At 47.0% G+C, this 20,141-nt stretch overlaps 1 protein-coding gene and 1 long non-coding RNA gene across 4 annotated transcripts in view; one reads left to right on the top strand and one right to left on the bottom strand.

Annotated features, from left to right (window-relative positions):
- Positions 1 to 5,177, bottom strand: part of N4BP3 (NEDD4 binding protein 3) — a 170,396-nt gene extending 165,219 nt beyond the window's left edge. For 2 of the 3 annotated variants that reach the window (XM_063927898.1, XM_063927899.1), the window contains exons 1-2: positions 4,993 to 5,177; positions 469 to 621 (exon numbers count right to left, since the gene is read on the bottom strand). The gene's annotated coding sequence lies outside the window, so the exon portion shown is untranslated. The remainder of the gene's footprint in view (positions 1 to 468; positions 622 to 4,992) is intronic. The other variant, XM_063927897.1, reaches the window with a different exon arrangement.
- Positions 5,147 to 20,141, top strand: part of LOC134932988 (uncharacterized) — a 70,350-nt gene continuing 55,355 nt past the window's right edge. Inside the window, exon 1 of the long non-coding RNA XR_010179548.1 lies at positions 5,147 to 5,440. This is a non-coding gene — a long non-coding RNA (uncharacterized LOC134932988). The remainder of the gene's footprint in view (positions 5,441 to 20,141) is intronic.

The raw sequence follows: 20,141 nt of genomic DNA on the forward strand, positions 1-20,141 counted from the left end.
AAGATATCTGGCTGGGAAGAGCAATTAACAGGCTTGGATGGGGACCACTACTTTGAAGTCGGATATCTCCGGTTCCCCAGGGCCGATTTTCAAAAATCTGGTACCCCTGGAAAGAGGAGACCCTCAGCTATCAGCCTAGGGCCCTTATACTCCTGGGCCCTTGGGCAAGAGCCCATTGAGCCCATACGAAAAGACTGCCCTGACTTGCAAGTGCGGCATTGAGGTGCATGCGCAGCGAGTAAGCCATGTTGCAGGATGGTCCTGCTGTGAGAACTGCAGTGGGTTCTAGTGCCCGCGGCTCTATCAAACCTAACAGAGACAGTGCAGACTCAGAGTGCAAAGTGCCAGAAATGATAGAGGTGGCACCCGGGACAGATTGAAAGCCCTAAGTAATAAACTGCAAATACTTAAAGTTATGGAACGGCAGTCTATAGAGAACAGATTATTTTAATTTAGACATCGTCCTACCAGTCAGTGTGTGTTTGACTCCTTCCCTTAATGGAACAAACTTCAGCACTTCCCATTGCAAGATGAAGAGGAGAGATTTGTGCACCAATGAGATTATAACCTAGTTGTTACTTTAAAGGACATGTAACTTGCTTCTCCATCGTGGAATGACACCTGAAGAGGAGGAATAAGAGTGAACACTACAGAAAAAAATATCTTCCTCAACTTCCACATTTAGATATACTGAACCTGTGAATATACCGGTACATCTAGTATACTTATCCTTCCCATACCATAGAGCAGTGTTTCCCAACTCCAGTCCTCAGGGACTCTAATGCGGGGTGATACTGGGCGATATATCGGCTGTTCAAGCGAATGTACAATATATATTGTGAGCCCACTTACTCCAGGGAAGGGGGTGGGGGGTGGGGGATGGGGGAGTTTGCCCTCACAGCTGGGAGGGCAAATTCAAATCTCTGCCCAAATGGGGATCATGACGGACACTTGGGAGACTCACACACCTTTCCGGGGCTGCGGGGAACTACCCTAAAAATCTGTAGTCTCCTGCAGCTTCCGTGAGGGTTGGCAAGTATGAAGTGATCGCTGTTGTGACAGTATAGCAGCCCCCATAGAAAAGGGGTAATTACTGCAGATATCTTCCATCATACATCCAGAGGATACTTCAATTTGCTGGTATCCCACAAAAATGTCTGTTTTGGGGGGATTTCACACAAACGATTTTTTGTAGTGGGGAATGTGATGTGGATAAGGGGGCAGACCAGGGATGTGACTGCACGACCACATTATGGCCCAGCCCCCACTACACAACGCCAAGAATACCAGCATTGTGAGACAGGGGGTGGGGCCACAATTTAGCATGAATCACGTCATCACACCTCTGGATTACTTACTTGTGAACATCTGCGAAGAGGGTGGTACGGGCAGGAGACTCACCCACTATTCCCGGGGTTTGCTGGGAGCATCATCCAAATTTCTGCAGCCTCCTGGCTGTTACGGGAGAGCAGACTAATATGATATACTTTCTTATAAGCAACACATATTCCATTTGTGTCATTTCCAAATGCAGGCTATGTGTACCATTTATTACTAGGCCAGTGATTCCCAAACTCGGTCCTCAAGGCACCCAGTTCAGGTTTTGGGGATATCCATGTCTGTACACAGACAGTGGTGTAAATTTGTCCCAGTTGCCCGGAGGCAAGAAAAATATTGGTGGAACCCCCCCCATAGGTCTAGCATTAGGAGGAACCCAGGGCCAACCGCACCAGCATATGGTCTCACAAGGGGTCTGAGGATCTCATCTCGGTACCTAATGGCAGTCAGGCTACCTCTGGCGAGCACATGGAGGGCTGTGCGGCCCCCCAAAGAAATGCCAACCCACACCATTACTGACCCACTGCCAAACCGGTCATGCTGGAGGATGTTGCAGGCAGCAGAACGTTCTCCTTGGCGTCTCCAGACTCTGTCACGTCTGTCACATGTGCCAGTGGCGAATTTGCCAATCTTGGTGTTCTCTGGCAAATGCCAAAGGTCCTGAACGGTGTTGGGCTGCAAGCACAACCCCCACATGTGGACGTCGGGTCCTCATACCACCCTCATGAAGTCTGTTTTTGATCGTTTGAGTAGACACATGCACATTTGTGGCTTGCTGGAGGTCATTTTGCAGGGCTCTGGCTGTGCTCCACCTGTTCCTCCTTGCACAAAGGCCGGAGGTAGCGGTCCTGCTGCTGGGTTGTTGCCCTCCTACGGCCTCCTCCACGTCTCCTGATGTACTGGCCTGTCTCCTGGTAGCGCCTCCATGCTCTGGACACTACACTGACAGACACAGCAAACCTTCTTGCCACAGCTCGCATTGATGTGCCACCCTGGATGAGCTGCACTACCTGAGCCACTTGTGTGGGTTGTAGACTCTCTCTCATGCTACCACTAGAGTGAAAGCACCGCCAGCTTACAAAAGTGACCAAATCATCAGCCAGAAAGCATAGGAGCTGAGAAGTGGTCTGTGGTCACCACCTGCAGAGCAACTCCTTTATTGGGGGTGTCTTGCTAATTGCCTATAATTTCCACCTGTTGTCTATTCCATTTGCACATCAGCATGTGAAATTGATTGTCAATCAGTGTTGCTTCCTAAGTGGACAGTTTGATTTCACAGAAGTGTGATTGACTTGGAGCTACATTGTGTTGTTTAAGTGTTCCCTTTACTTTTTGAGCAGTGTATATATATATATATATATATATATATATATATATATATATATAGCAAGCCTGTAGATTCTAACTATATGAAGCTGCTACAAAACCGTTGCAACCGGGCAGATCTTTGTAGGGGTCCAGCCACACACTACATAGATCTGCTCAGTCACTCAAAGTGCTGATTATTTCTCTGACAATTAATTTGCAAGTGTCAAATCCAGGATTAGAACCCACAACCTATTACACTGGAAGCATGCACCTTACTGATGGAGATATCTGCTCTTGTATAGGAAGTATGAGAATTCTAACTATATGAAGTTACTTGTAATTGTCAGAGAAATACCGTCATATAGTTAGAATTCTCATGCTTCCTTTATAGGGGCAAATAGCTTCATCAGTAAGGTGTCTGCTTCCAGTGTATCTATAATAAAGAGGGTGTGATTTGTAAGGTGCAGTGACTAGTGGGGAAGTCGGCTACGGAAAAGATACCAGCTGCTGTCAATTAACTTAATTGATTAATGTCGCTGAACACACAGAACCGAAGGAGAGGTGCCCCCTCTTCAAAGCAGGAGCCCGGCGGTAGTTGACTCCGTTGCCTCCCAGAGTTCTGCCTCTGTACACAGATGGTATAATCAAACTGACTGTGGTACTAATTAAGTCACCTTTGCTTAAGCATGGACATCCTTAAACCCTGGACTGTTAGGGTGCTTTGAAGACCAAGTTTATTAACCACTGTACTAGGCTAACACTCTTATCACTTGAGCAATAGAGTGTGTCTGTCTAGTGTCTTTAGCACTGCATGCACAGTGACATATTTTACATGACTGAAATCCCTGTCCTGGAGTCTGAGTGAAGTGAACAAGCAATAAGGGCATTGTTTCCCTATAGAAGGGAGTGGCATCCACAAGCATTTCTTACAAGGCTAGGAGAGGTGTGTCCCAATCTTTAAACCTAGAGATCAAAGTTGTTACTATAACGCTTCTCACCTAAATAGTTCCTTATTAACCCCTCTGCAGACAGGGCCTTATGCAGAGATGGGAGCTAACTGAGCATGCATTGCTCAAAAGAAGCGTCCATGGAAAAAATACATATATTTACAGTGCGACCCAACTTTCGGGAGCCTCCTGGCCTTTCAGGGACAGTAGGCAAGTATGTCTGGAAGTGAGAGTACCTCTGCAGCCACCCCTCAGTGTACAGAGATGCTCTGCTGGTGTCTGCGGCAAGGGTGCTTACAGATTGAATTCCAGCACTGGAGTTATTTTCCAAGAGGGCTTCTTTCATCGTAACTTTTCTTTACAATCAGGAAACTTCATGGTCTAATTATTATTATATTATATTAGTTTAATATCTTCTTCATAAGCAACTTCTCTAAAAAAAACTTGTGAACAAAATAGAACAATCACATTTACTAGTACAATGAGTCATATGTTGTGCTAGGCACTCACATCATACAGTCTCCTTGTCTACGCTCCTTAACCCCACCAAGTAAAATAAACATATTTAGCAGCCCAAGGTGTGTTGGGAAATAACCAATCCCATTTATTGGAAAGACTTTATTGTCTGTTGTATTTCTTACACAGTGCTTATATTGTACTCCTCGCTTGTGAACTGCAGATTATGTAGTTCATTTGATTTGGACATGTAACATCCCCAGAAGTCTCACATTTATTATAATAATGTCCAGCATGACCCATTGCATTTTTTTTCCTGCTGTATAAGCAGCATTAGACAACCAATCCAGAATAAAGATTTGCTATTGCATTTATTTTGCTATTAAAAAAAGTCACATGGGCAGATGAGCGATGCTCTGTTCTCTGCAGCACTGGCCAGCAGCAGTAAGAGTAGTCACATGGGCAGCTGAGCGATGCTCTGTTCTCTGCAACACTGGCCAGCAGCAGTAAGAGTAGTCACATGGGCAGCTGAGCGATGCTCTGTTCTCTGCAACACTAGCCAGCAACAGAATAATGAATATAGTTTGCCGCGCTTGTGGAAAAAGCACTCAAGTTGTTTTTTTGACGTGTATGGAAATTGGACCGAGCGCTTATGTGTGCAAATGTGTAATGTTCTGAGAAAAGTAAAAGTTGATATGAAAAAATTGATGTGAAAAAATTAATTAAAATATGTATATTGATTTAAAAATAAAAATGAAAATAAAAATAAATGTAAATTAGGATAGAAATAAATTAAATTAAATTAAATTAAAATTGGGGTGGGAATCGGATGGGGAAAGGGGAGAAGTGCAATGTTTACAGCTCCTTTTTGAAAAATTGTGGAGCTTGTGGACACTTTTATGAGAGGGTACAGTCTGTTCTTTTGTAACTTTCCCTGACTTACCCTATTTTGCTGTGCAAATGCGGCTGGAGGCTTTTGGGATCTCTGACAGCGTTCAAGTGCTGTAACTCACGATCTCCTCCTCTTAGCCGCACTGTAGCCGCTGCTCCGTTCGTCAAACCGGAAGTTGAGATGTTTACTTCCGGTATTCGGGCGCTGGCGGCGGCTGGCTTCGTGTCCTTAGTGTCCTCAGTATTTGCTTGAAAAAGAATCCTGCTGCGATTCGAAATGCGTTGGAGTATAAGAAGAACAAAGCAAATACTGAGGAAACTAAGGACACGAAGCCAGCCGCCGCCAGCGCCCGAATACCGGAAGTAAACATCTCAACTTCCGGTTTGACGAACGGAGCAGCGGCTACAGTGCGGCTAAGAGGAGGAGATCGTGAGTTACAGCACTTGAACGCTGTCAGAGATCCCAAAAGCCTCCAGCCGCATTTGCACAGCAAAATAGGGTAAGTCAGGGAAAGTTACAAAAGAACAGACTGTACCCTCTCATAAAAGTGTCCACAAGCTCCACAATTTTTCAAAAAGGAGCTGTAAACATTGCACTTCTCCCCTTTCCCCATCCGATTCCCACCCCAATTTTAATTTAATTTAATTAAATTTATTTCTATCCTTATTTACATTTATTTTTATTTTCATTTTTATTTTATTTTTATTTTTAATTTTATTTTTATTTTTATTTTCATTTTTATTTTTAAATCAATATACATATTTTAATTAATTTTTTCACATCAATTTTTTCATATCAACTTTTACTTTTCTCAGAACATTACACATTTGCACACATAAGCGCTCGGTCCAATTTCCATACTAGCCAGCAACAGTAAGAGTAGCCACATGGGCAGATGAGCGATGCTCTGTTCTCTGCAACACTGGCCAGCAGCAGTAAGAATAGTCACATGGGCACTGGGCAGCTGAGCGATGCTCTGCTCTCTGCAACACTGGCCAGCAGCAGTAAGAGTAGTCACATGGGCAGCTGAGCGATGCTCTGTTCTCTGCAACACTAGCCAGCAACAGTAAGAGTAGTCACATGGGCAGCTGAGCGATGCTCTGTTCTCTGCAACACTGGCCAGCAGCAGTAAGAGTAGTCACATGGGCAGCTGAGCGATGCTCTGTTCTCTGCAACACTGGCCAGCAGCAGTAAGAGTAGTCTTACCGCATGACAAGCTAGTTAGGGTTCAAGGAGCACGTGAGTATGGATTTTTGCTCGTCTGTGGCTATTTGCATTCTGACTGCATCCTGAGATCAGCAGCAGTAATGTTAGTATACTGTACTTACCAAATAGGTGTTGAGAGTCTGCGTCGGGATGCCGCTGTCGTATTCTGACTGCCGGCATCCCAAGTGTCGGAATCCCGATACCAACCCGTAGGATGTAATGTTAACTTGGCAAACCCCAACCCAATACAAGATGTTATACTTTATGTGAGGTTCCTCTATAAATATCTATAAATATAAATTCTATGGCCCTGTGCATTCAATAGCACTTTGTTACCTGTACTCTATTTTTGTTATTTATTTACTGTAATGCTAACTTTTGTCTCCCTGTACTGTCCTTTGTACGGCACTGCGAAACACTTGTGGTGCCTTATAAATAAAATGTAATAATAATAATAATAATAATAATAATAATAATAATAGCAGTGTACAATTGCCATTCTCTTAGTGCATAGCGTTGGGTGTCCTAATTTCTAAGAATAGTCCAAGGAAAATGTTGTTCCTGAAATCCTTCATTTTCTCCAGTAATGGCCCACTGTACCCTGCCTAATTTTAGATACTGGATGCAAATGCTGATCTCAGTCACTATACATGTTCTCTAAGATTTATTTGTTTATACTTACTGGTGAGGAGTATTTATACAGTAATTGATGGGCTCCAGAAATATAGAGAAGGAAATTAGCAAGCTACAGCCAAGAGCTAGCCCTAGAATCAACCCACCGCCAGTGGTTCCAGCTGCTCTGCATCATGAGCGCCATCATATTAGACTGTATCGCAAGATCCGTTTTGTTTAACCAGCTCGCATCAACTTCAGTTACGTTTCACCCAGCCTCAGAATGCCCTGTTTATACCAGTAACTGCTGGCCGCACATTGCCAGTACAACATCTCTATCAGAAGATCAATGCCCTGGCTCCTAGTTCAGTACCTGCTTCAGATTTTCTTCACAGCACTCTACCTCGTTGTGTTCCAGCACATCTGCTTCCGTATTTATTTCACAGCTTTCTGCCTCATTGTGTTCCATCACACCTGCTTCAGATTTGCTTCTCATTATTTTGCCTCATTGTGTTCCAGCAAACCTGCTTCAGTATTGCTTCACAGCATTCTGCTCTAGTGTAATCCAGCAAACCTACTTCAGTATTGCTTCACAGGATTCTGCTCTAGTATAATCCAGCAAACCTGTTTCAGTATTGCTTCACAGCATTCCACTCCAGTGTAATCCAGCAAACCTGCTTCAGTGTTGCTTCACAGCATTCCACTCCAATGTTCAGTATTGCTTCACAGCATTCCACTCCAATGTAATCCAGCAAACCTACTTCAGTGTTGCTTCACAGCATTCCACTCCAGTGTCACCTAGGAAACCTAATCCAGTATTAATTCACAGTATATGTCACTGCAGCCTGCTCAATTAGTGCTCCAGCACCTAGTTCCAGTATTTCCTGAAGTCTGTTTCAGTTGTGCTCCCGGCACCCAATTCCAGTGCATTGCATATTCAAAGTTTAATGTTTTAATTAAAGTGACATGATTTCTGTTGGCTTTTACATAAATACAATCTTACAAGTCTAGTAATAGGTCAGCTAGTCAGAATGATTCACATGGTGAATGGTCCAAAACACTAAATGTTATCTGTCATGTCACCTACACTGTTATGTCTGGCAGTACTTTATTTTCTGTAAATCAAAATACATTAAGTATAATAAATAAAAGCACAGGAGTATGGGTGGCGGTATTATCATTCATTCTCATGCTACAAGCCTTAATGGCATAGGGATTGATGACCCCTTGTTTTTGTGGCAACGGCTAACCCTTCAACAAAGGCTCAAGTCAATTACAAATGCTTAATCAAAGAGCAGGGCCGTAACTAGGTGTGCGCCGATGGTGCCTTGCCCACAGCGCACATGCACTGCAGGCGCACCATCAGCAGCACACCTCCCCCCATACGGCCGTCTAGTCCAGTGAGTCAGTACTCTGTACTGAAAGCCCCGCTGCCTGTCTCCCACTGCCGCCTCTGCAAGAGACGGGGAGCAGTGCTGCAGCCGCTGTGTGGCAGCACACACCGCCCATCCCGTTATTTCTTCACTGAGACCCGCCGCCGCCTTTGAGAGCAGCACGCTACCGCAGGCGGCAGGACATGAAGCCGTGGATGCCGGATCGCCTCCCCCTCAGGTGATTCTGACTCTGACACGGGCGGAACTGCAGGAGAGGGAGACAACGGAAGCGGGCACTGGTTGCTGAGTGACACGTGACCTCGCCGGGAGGAAGTCGGCTTGAGAACAGAAAGATGCAGTGGCGTCCAGGGTGAGGCGAGGGAGCGGCGCTATCTTGAGGGCAGCCGGCGGTGGATGTGCGGGTGCTTGCTGTGGAGTCAGATGGGTTTGAGGACTGCAAACAGGTCTTGCCAATTCTCACATATACAGTCTTGGTCCTCATATTAATATATAGAGCCATGTGCAATAATGTGTAAAAACCCTCCCCCTAGTATCTGACACTAACCCTCCTATCCTGCAGCCTAACACTAAACCCTCTCCTCGTGCAGCCTAAACCCCCCAGTGCCTTACCCTAACCCCTCACTCGCAGCCTTACCCTAAGCCCTCCCCCTCAGCCTTACCTTAACCACATCCCCGCAGCCTTTCCCTAACACCTCCCCCACAGCATTACCCTAACCCCATCCCCCGCAGCCTTACCATAACCCCATCCCCCGCAGCCATGCTGGGGAATGCAGCATGGCCCCCACTGACCCCCACCTGCCATCGCTCGTTGCTGGCAGCATCGGCAAGTGTGTATGCACACACACTCTTCCTGCCATAATGTGTAAAAAGGGGAACTCTGCCTGCCTAATGTGTAAAAATTGAATGCAGCTTCCTTATTGTTGACAAGACTGTCTGTCGTAATGTGTAAAAAGGGAACGCTGTCTGCTGTAATTTGAAAAAAGGGGACGCTGTCTGCCGTAATGTGTAAAAAGGGATGCTGTCTGCCGTAATGTGTAAAAAGGGATGCTGTCTGCTGTAATGTGTAAAAAGGGGGACACTGTCTGCCGTAATGTGTAAAAAGGGACGCTGTCTGCTGTAATGTGTAAAAAGGGGACGCTGTCTGCCGTAATGTGTAAAAAGGGGGACACTGTCTGCCGTAATGTGTAAAAAGGGGGACACTGTCTGCTGTAATGTGTAAAAAGGGGACGCTGTCTGCCGTAATGTGTAAAAAGGGGGACACTGTCTGCCGTAATGTGTAAAAAGGGGGACACTGTCTGCTGTAATGTGTAAAAAGGGGACGCTGTCTGCTGTAATGTGTAAAAAGGGACGCTATCTGCCGTAATGTGTAAAAAGGGGGACGCTGTCTGCCGTAATGTGTAAAAAGGGGACGCTGTCTGCCGTAAAGTGTAAAAAGGGGGACGCTGTCTGCCGTAATGTGTAAAAGGGGACGCTGTCTGCCGTAATGTGTAAAAAGTGGGACTGTCTGCCATAATGTGTAAAAGGGGCTCTACCTGGTGTAGTGGCGCTACTGTGCAGCGTAATTTGAATATTGGAGACTACGGTATGAATTGGTATTATTTTGTGGCCACGCCCCTTCCCAATGAAGCCACACCCCCATATGTTTTTGCACGCCTACGCCGCGTGCTGCCCCAATCTTGCATAGTGGGGGGCACCAACGCCGTTTCTTGCACACAGCTCTAAAATGCCTAGTTACGGCACTGTCAAAGAGCATATTATGTTATAGTTTTATCAATACTGCCTTTGATTTACAACGACATTGAGTGTGTGAGGAAATACTAGAACAGAGTCAGGGTTGGAAACATAACCTTATTAAAGGTATTTCTTTACTTCTCAGTTTATTGTCCAGGTTGGCTAATGCAATAATGTACATCACCTAAATTGACTGACTTGGCAAGAAGTAATGGGAGCTAAGATCCAAAACTACAATGAAGAATCATAAAAAATAAAATATTGTATTAGCAAACTGGCAGCCGGTATACAGAGTTATACGCTCTATGTGGCCACACTGCCAATACCCATACACTTGTTATGCAGTTATCATAATTTTCTGAGCACAATTGCAGCAGCCCTGTCCTTGGTGCTAGAGAGGAGTCCAGGGTGGTCATTCCGAGTTGTTCACTCGTTGCCGATTTTTGCTATGCTGCGATTTGTTGCTAAATGCGCATGCGCATGGTACGCAGAGCGCATGCGCCAAGTTATTTAACACAAAACTTCGTAGATTTGCTGGTGTTCGTGCGGCGCTTTTCAGTCGCACTGCTGATCGGTAAATGATTGACAGGAAAGGGGCGTTTCTGGGTGGTAACTGAGCATTTTCCGTGAGTGTGCTAAAAACGCAGGCGTGTCAGGGAAAAACGCGAGAGTGTCTGGAGAAACGGGGAGTGGCTGGCCGAACGCAGGGCGTGTTTGTGACGTCAAACCAGGAACTAAACGGACTGAGCTGATCGCAATCTAGGAGTAGGTCTGCAGCCACTCAGAAACTGCAAGGAATTATTTAGTAGCAGTTCTGCTAATCTTTCGTTTGCAATTCTGCTAAGCTAAGATACACTCCCAGAGGGCGGCGGCCTAGCGTGTGCAATGCTGCTAAAAGCAGCTAGCGAGCGAACAACTCGGAATGACCCCCCATAAGCAGATGGATCTCTACATACAGTGCAACCACTCTGTGTAACTCACAGATCTAGCTAGTACACTTAGTGGAGATGTGGCTGATTATGCATGACAAATGCATACCTCCCAACTATCCCCATTCCAGAGGACAGTCCCGCTATCCGGGTACTGTCCCACCCGCGGGCTGCAATGATCCGCAGGAGGTGCACTGCAAAGCAGCAAGTGATTCCCGATTAGAGGCCATGCGCATGGCATCTACACCGTGCAGGGAGGTGAGCTGGGGGCTGCCCAGCTGCTCAGGGACGCCCCCAAAATGCCAAAAATAGGTCCATACTGTGAGACCACGCCCACTCATCCAAGGCCACATCCATTCCCACCCAAGGCCACACTGCCTTTCCAGGTCGCACAGAGTGGTCCCGATCTCAAGAAACTAAAAGCTGTGAGGCATGCAAATGGTTTAATTGCTGAACTAATGTCACAATATAAACATAACTAGATTAACATTAGATTCATTAATTTCAGTCAGGCCCGGCGCAACCCGCTCAGCAAAAGGATGCAGCGCAGGGGGACGCTAGGCTGGAGAGGCGCTCTCCCTGCTCTGCATCCCTGTGGGAGTGAGAGAGGACCAGGCTTCAACAATCCACCTAGTGAAATACAGTAAGCTGAGGCTCTGCCCCGTCTCGCTCCGCAGCGCCTCATATTGATATTGCCACTGTGGCCTCCCGCTTCCCTCCCCCCCTTCTCCCACGCGGCCGCCCACTCCCTCCACTCTTCACCCGGATGGCCGACCGCACTTCCCCTTCTCCCGCGTGGCCACCAGAAAGGCCACAGACTACTTACTGCTGAGACGGTCAGCGCCGGAGTCAAAAACTGAGAGGGGGGCACTTCCTCCATTGTCCCCTGACTGTTCCGTACCCTTCCTACTGGAATAAACAGAGGAGCCGCCGACTCGCTGAGTGGAGAGTAGCGTCACTGCTGCCCTTTTTAAGACCCAGCCTGGCTTTTTCTTACACCGCCACATGCACTTACATAGCCGGCCAGCACTCCAGCTGGCTGCCTGCATGCTCCGCCCCCTCACGGCTCCTGGCCTCTGCTGCTGCTGCCCAGTGAACCAGGAGCCGGCTGCTGTGAAACAAGGAGGAAGTGGCAGAGCTTCAGCCAGCGAGTCACTCGCGGAGGACAGCGATGATAGGTGCAACAGTTTAACGGGGTGTTGCGAGGCAAAGCTATGGGATGGGGAACAGCGCAGGGTGCAGGGCTGGGAAGCAGCTGTGTTTGTCCTGTTGCTAAGTAATGTAGTGAGTGGGACTGGAGGTTGGGCATAATGTATCAGTTATAGTATATATAGTGAGTGAGGTCGGGCTGCCAACTAATTCATCCCACCAGTGCTGAATTCAGGGCTGTGTCTTGGTCCTGTCTCCCCACTCTCCTGTCTCTGTCACGACTGTGCTGGCCCTGTCTCTCTTTTCTTCTGGCCCTTTTGTCACCCCTCTCCTGTCTCTGTCACCCCTATTTTCTGTCACTGTCACCTCTATGCTGGCCCTTCTGTCCTGTCACCCCTGTTCTTGTCCCTCTGTCCTGTCCCATCTGTGCTGTCCCTGTCTCCCCTGTGCTGGCCCGGCCCCCCTGTGGTGGCTCTGTCACCCTGTCCTGTCCCCTCTGTGCTGGCCCTGTCTCCCCTCTCTCCTGGCCCTTCTATCCTGACCCTGTCACCCCTGTCCTGTCCCTGTCACCTCTGTCCTGTCCCTGTCACCTCTGTGCTGGTCCGTTCTCCCCTCTGTCCTGTCCCTGTCACCTCTGTGCTGGCCCTGTCTCCCCTCTCTCCTGGACCTTCTGTCCTGTCATCTCTGCCCTGTTTACTGGCCCTTCTGTTCTGTCCCTGTCACACCTGTCCCGTCCTTGTCACCTCTGTCCTGTCCCCTCTGTGCTGGCCCTGTCACCCCTTTCTCTTTGCAATTCTGTCCTGTCCCTGTCACCCCTGTCCTGTCCTTGTAAGCTCTGTCATGTCTCCTCTGTGCTGGCCCTGTCACCCCTGTCTTGTCCCCTCTGTGCTGGCCCTGTCACCCCTGTCCTGTCCCCTCTGTGCTGGCCCTGTCTCCCCACTCTCTTGGCCCTTCTGTCCTGTCCCTGTCACCCCCCTTCAGTGTTCTGTCAGTGACCCCCCCGCCCGTATTCTGTCCCAGCCATAGTCACCCCGCTTGTGTTGTCCCAGTCACTATTGTCACTCCTTCTCTGTGTTCTGTCACTGTGTCAGCCCCCCCCCCGTGTTCTGTCACAGACACTGTGTCAACGGGATCGGTATGGTATCCTGCCGCATGGGATGCCAAAGCTCATTATATCAACATTGGCAAACCGAGCGGTGGAATGTTGGCAAGGGGGTGGGAACAACAAAGCCTCTTGCGGGCTCAGGTTCTATTCTCCCTCTCTGGTATCCCCCCAGCATACTAAAAAATTACCTGTAACCATACCTGAACCTATATGGTAATAAAATTTCAGAGAATTAGTCACACTTGTTTGCAAAGACATGTTCAGCTGCTGAGCAGCGCCAACACTTCTCCGATATCAGAAGTCCTAACATTACATAATAGTAGTGCCCACAAAGGGCCATGTAATTTGTCTACAGTAGGCCTCATGATAAAGGCTCAAACTAAAACTCATGAGGCCTACTGTAGACAAATTACATGGCCCTATGTGGGCACTGCTATTATGTAGTGTTAGGACTGCTGATATCAGAGAAGCCTTGGCGTGGCTCAGCAGCTAAGCATGTCTTTGGAAACACGTGTGACTAATTCTCTGAAATTCTATTACCACATAGGTTCAGGTATGGTTACAGGTAATTTTTTAGTGTGCTGGGGGGATACCGGGGGGGGGGGGGAAGCACCCCCCCTCTCTGTCTGTTGTTTGTCTGTGACCCATTCCCCTTTCTAGCACCTGATATAATTATCTCCAGGTATGATAGAGCAACTGCCATTGTTTGTCTGCATGTGTAAGAAAGGCATTGAATGGGAGCAGTATTTGGAAGGCATGCTGTTCCTTGCAGTGCTAATGGGAGATCCTGGGGGTGGCTCCCGGGTAAGTTAGCTCTCTGTCTGGATGTGTTTTAGTATGAGCCTTTATCATGAGGCATACTGTAGACAAATTACATGGCCCTATGTGGGAACTGCTATTATGTAGTGTTAGGACTGCTGATATCGGAGAAGCCTTGGCGCGGCTCAGCAGCTAAACATGTCTTTCCAAACACGTGTGATTAATTCTCTAAAATTCTATTACTATATAGGTTCAGGTATGTTTCCAGGTAATTTTTAGTGTGCTGGGGGGATACCAGGGGGGGGGGGGAAAGCACACCCCTCTCTGTCTGCTGTTTGTCTGTGACCCCTTCCCCTTTCTAGCACCTGATATAATTTTCTCAAGGAATGATAGAGCAACTGCCATTGTTTGTCTATTCTCCCTCTATGGGTGTCGTCGATGTCCATAGAGTGTGAATCACCTACCTCTCCGGTATACCGGTGGCGGTATGGTGCCCCAGGCGGGATCCCGGCATCAGTATTGTAACAGCCGGTATCCTGACGAGCTGTATGCTGACCGCATACCGTGTCATCACCCCTGTGTTCTGTCATAATCACTGTATCACCCCCCATGTGTTCTCTCACTGTGTCACCCCCCCTGTGTTCTGTCCCAGTCACTGTGTCACACACACACACACACACACACACACACACACACACACACACACACACACACACACACACACCCTTTTTTGTTTTCTCTCAGTCACTGTGTCACCTCCCCCAGCCATCTTGGAGCTCACGCACCAGCAACTAATCAGGAGTGGCTGCAGTGGCTTACAGCTGGTGCCAGATGTGGCATAATGGGTAAGTGGCACTGTGTGCGGCATAATGTGTAAAGATCATCCAGAATGTGTAAGGGGCATTACTATGTGTTTCATAATGTGTAAGGGGTATTACTGAGTGAGGCATAATGTGTAAGGGGTATTACTGTGTGGCATAATGTGTTCAAAGGGGCATTACTGTGTCGCATAATTTGAATTGGTGGTATTATTGTGTGCCGCACCCCTTCCTTGTGAGACCACACTCCTTTTTGCAACACTGTCCTTTTGTGAAGTATGGGATGGAGGGCGCAAAGTTATAGTTTGCAGGAGGGCGCCAAATATCCTAGCACCGGTCCTGATTTCAGTAATCAGAAATTAGTTAATTGTCCTGTTTGGGATATTGTATCATGTTGAGCAACAGTTTACCTAATTTATACATACAGATGTGTCCTCTTACAACTTTGCTCCATGTGCTACAAGTCACGTTACACATAACGCGTGAGTGCTGTGTGACTCGGTAGCGCAGAGCATCTATTTTGGCATCTTTTGCTGCGAAAATGCGTCTTAGATGCAATAGGGCACACAAGCAGCTTCTGCTGTTTAAAATGATATGCAGCATGCCTATATTCTGTGTGTGACTGCGAAGGTATTTGCATACAAAATGCTATGCTACAGTGTTTTCCTGGAAAACACTGTAACATTTCATTTCGAATGCAGATAGAGCAACAGTTACACACAGAATATAGGCATGCTGCATATCATTTTAATCAGCAGAAGCTGCTTGTGCTTCCGATTGTATTACATTTTCGCAGCAAAATATGCAAATTAAAGACGCTCTGCACTACCGAGTCCCACCACGGCATTGCACAACTTGAAGGGCTGTTTAGCATGAGTGCAGCATGGATGTAACAGGACACATCTGTATCAGTGATATGTATTTAAAAAAAACACATTTTAATACAAGTCATATAGTTTTATTGTTTTTGTTGGTTATTTATACTCGTACTAGCACTGATCATATCATGCAGTGCTGTACATCACCTAGTGTTATATATCATGCAGTGCTGTAAAGAATATGTGATCATTCAAATCCATTAGTGGGTGCCGAGAGGTAGGGCAGGTATTGGGGGTCTGGGCCTGCCTGTAAGGTTTAACCAAATGATAAAATGTGATGGTTTACCACATAACAGCAGCAGATATATACACTAGCGTGTTCTATGGGTTCTACAATGTTACTCCATGCAGTAAGCTCCGGAAAGTGTAATTTTTTTTATGTAGCTTGTGCCCATTAGTGCTCCCCCGGCAGAAAAAATCTGTGCGGGAACTGGGTTCCGGTGATCACCTATGTATGTCAATGGACACACAAGCTGATCACAGTTTAAAAAAAACAAATATATATAAAAAAAACAAAAAACATACTTACCAGTCACAGGAGCCGGTAATCGGTGCTCAGGTGCGGTCATCGGGACCTCCTGTTCTCTCCAGTTTTTGTATTCATTTCAGAACAGTAGTGTGTGGTCAGAATACATATAGGTGGTCATTCCGAGTTGTTCGCTCGTTGCCGTATTTAGCAGAATAGCGATCAGGCTAAAAATGGTCGATTCTGCGCATGCGTATGGGCCGCAGGGCGCACGCTCTAAGTATTTACACAAAAAAGTATGCAATTTTACACAGGTCCGAGCGATGCTTTTCAGTCGCTCTGCTGATCGGTGAGTGATTGACAGGAAGTGGGTGTTTCTGGGCGGAAACTGAGCGTTTTCCGGGAGTGTGCTAAAAAAACGCAGGCGTGTCAGGCTAAAACGCAGGGGTGGCTGGGGAAACAGGGGAGAGGCTGGCCGAACGCAGGGTGTGTTTGTGACGTCAAACCAGGAACTAAACGGACTGAGGTGATCGCAATCTAGGAGTAGGTCTGGAGCTACTCAGAAACTGCAGGGAAATATTTAATAGCAGAATTGCTAATCTTTCGTTCGCAATTCTGCTAAGCTAAGATACACTCCCAGAGGGCGGCGGCCTAACGTGTGCAATGCTGCTAAAAGCAGCTAGCGAGTGAACAACTCGGAATGAGGGCCAAAGTCAGAAAACATTTTGGAATTTTCTCACTGCTCAATGCCATATTTTTCTGAAAATCCATCCCACTTGCATGGATAATGAAAAAAGAAACTCACCCCTATTAGCAGCATAGTAATCTAAAGAAAAACTGAATATTCCAACAATGATTTAGAAAATGAAGGGTATGCTGTATAGTAACGGCGCCAAGAAACTGCAGGGAAACTGAATTAGATGGTGACATCTCTGTACAAACCTCTCCAGAACTTCCTAATCAGTGCTGGAGTCATTTACAATTCTGTCTTGATTGTTTGACTATCTATCCAGGGAGCAAACAGAGGGCGCAGTGGAGATACCTTTCCCAGACTAGTGAGAAACAGTACAGCACCTGCAAGGCCTTGTTAGTCAGCGCATGAGGTGTTTTAAAAGTCAGTACTAGACATCTACATGTGACAACTCGTTTGAAGGTTTACAAAGGTGAGCACAATGATGAATAAAATCAATACATTTTCATACAATACCTGACTTATAATGTGTCAGTCTCCTCGATATGTGTGTAATGTCTTAAATTGACTCCATGGGGTATATTTACTAACATTCGTAATTTTCGGAAAAAGGTCAAAGTTCAATCACGAATGACATCGAAAGTGTAAAACTGCAACTTTTTGAATTTATTACGCCTAATTTACTAAGCTGTCGTATTCGGATTTTTAATTTGTTCAGATGTCGATGTCATTCGTGTTTTTTTCCCGTTTTTTACGGCAGTGATTAGCAAAACACTGCCGACTTTATCACAATGAATCTCGGCCGGATCTGTGTGATCCGTGCTGGGGTTCATTTTTTTTTTTTTAAATAAACACTGTAAAACTTTAAAAAAAATTGCGCGGGGTCCCCCCTCCTAAGCATAACCAGCCTCGGGCTCTTTGAGCCGATCCTGGTTGCAGAAATATGGGGAAAAAAATGACAGGGGTTCCCCCATATTTAAGCAACCAGCATCGGGCTCTGCGCCTGGTCCTGGTTCCAAAAATACGGGGGACAAAAAGAGTAGGGGTCCCCCGTATTTTTAAAACCAGCACCGGTCTCCACTAGCTGGACAGATAATGCCACAGCCGGGGGTCACTTTTATATAGTGCCCTGCGGCCGTGGCATCAAAAATCCAACTAGTCACCCCTGGCCGGGGTACCCTGGGGGAGTGGGGACCCCTTCAATCAAGGGGTCCCCCCCAGCCACCCAAGGGCCAGGGGTGAAGCCCGAGGCTGTCCCCCCCATCCAATTGGCTGCGGATGGGGGGCTGATAGCCTTTTGTGAAAATGAAAAGATATTGTTTTTAGTAGCAGTACTACAAGGCCCAGCAAGCCTCCCCCGCATGCTGGTACTTGGAGAACCACAAGTACCAGCATGCGGCGGAAAAACGGGCACGCTGGTACCTGTAGTACTACTACTAAAAAAATACCCAAAAAAAGACAATACACACACACCTTGAAAGTAAAGTTTTATTACATACATCCACACAAACATACATACATACTTACCTTATGTTCACACGAGGATCGGTCCTCTTCTCCAGTAGAATCCAAGGGGTACCTATTGAATAAATTCTACTCACCAGATCCAGGGTACCAGGCTCCTCGTAGCATCCATTTGTAATCCACGTACTTGAATAAAATAAAAAACCGGAAAGCCGAGCCACGCACTGAAAGGGGACCCATGTTTGCACATGGGCCCCCTTTCCCCGAATGCCAGAAACCCACTCTGACTGATGTCTAAGTGGGTTTCTTCAGCCAATCAGGGAGGGCCACGTTGTAGCACCCTCCTGATCGGCTGTGTGCTCCTGTACTGTCTGACAGGCGGCACACGGCAGTGTTACAATGTAGCGCCTATGCGCTCCATTGTAACCAATGGTGGGAACTTTGTGGTCAGCGGTGAGGTCACTTTCGGTCAACCGCTGACTACAAAGTTCCCACCATTGGTTACAATGGAGCGCATAGGCGCTACAATGTAACACTGCCGTGTGCCGCCTGTCAGACAGTACAGGAGCACACAGCCGATCAGGAGGGTGCTACAACGTGGCGCTCCCTGATTGGCTGAAGAAACCCACTTAGACATCAGTCAGAGTGGGTTTCTGGCATTCGGGGAAAGGGGGCCCATGTGCAAACATGGGTCCCCTTTCAGTGCGTGGCTCGGCTTTCCGTTTTTTTATTTTATTCAAGTACGTGGATTACAAATGGATGCTACGAGGAGCCTGGTACCCTGGATCTGGTGAGTAGAATTTATTCAACAGGTACCCCTTGGATTCTACTGGAGAAGAGGACCGATCCTCGTGTGAACATAAGGTAAGTATGTATGTATGTTTGTGTGGATGTATGTAATAAAACTTTACTTTCAAGGTGTGTGTGTATTGTCTTTTTTTGGGTATTTTTTTAGTAGTAGTACTACAGGTACCAGCGGGCCCGTTTTTCCGCCGCATGCTGGTACTTGTGGTTCTCCAAGTACCAGCATGCGGGGGAGGCTTGCTGGGCCTTGTAGTACTGCTACTAAAAACAATATCTTTTCATTTTCACAAAAGGCTATCAGCCCCCCATCCGCAGCCAATTGGATGGGGGGGGACAGCCTCGGGCTTCACCCCTGGCCCTTGGGTGGCTGGGGGGGGGACCCCTTGATTGAAGGGGTCCCCACTCCCCCAGGGTACCCCGGCCAGGGGTGACTAGTTGGATTTTTGATGCCACGGCCGCAGGGCACTATATAAAAGTGACCCCCGGCTGTGGCATTATCTGTCCAGCTAGTGGAGCCCGGTGCTGGTTTTAAAAATACGGGGGACCCCTACTCTTTTTGTCCCCCGTATTTTTGGAACCAGGACCAGGCGCAGAGCCCGATGCTGGTTGCTTAAATATGGGGGAACCCCTGTCAATTTTTTCCCCATATTTCTGCAACCAGGATCGGCTCAAAGAGCCCGAGGCTGGTTATGCTTAGGAGGGGGGACCCCACGCAATTTTTTTAAAGAAAATAACCACTTTCCCACCCCTTCCCACTGATATACATCATGGATCCCTGCATGCCTATACAATCACGGATTAAAAAAGCAGGTCTGTTTTTTTTAGCACTTTTTTACGAGTTGTAATTTTTCACGGCAGTGTTTTTTTTTTTTTTGCTTTGCACTTCTTAGTAAATTACCGAGATTCATACTTAAACAGCCGCGTTTTGACCGATGGTGTATTCATTCGTATTTTTTTTGTTGGACTTCCAAAAAATTACGAATGCCCTCATCACTGCCGTGATTATTGCTTAGTAAATTACCGAGATGACACTTTGATGAAAAAACGGCATCTCGGTCAAAATCGGGACCTTAGTAAATATACCCCCATGTGCACTGCTGCCATATCCTTAGGGAAACACTTGCCAATTCCAATGATCTGCAGCACTGGAGGGCTAGATCTCATCCAATCTGGCTATCCACTTGGGTGACCAAA

The sequence above is a fragment of the Pseudophryne corroboree genome, chromosome 6 (genome assembly GCF_028390025.1).
Source record: "Pseudophryne corroboree isolate aPseCor3 chromosome 6, aPseCor3.hap2, whole genome shotgun sequence".
Taxonomy (NCBI): domain Eukaryota; kingdom Metazoa; phylum Chordata; class Amphibia; order Anura; family Myobatrachidae; genus Pseudophryne; species Pseudophryne corroboree.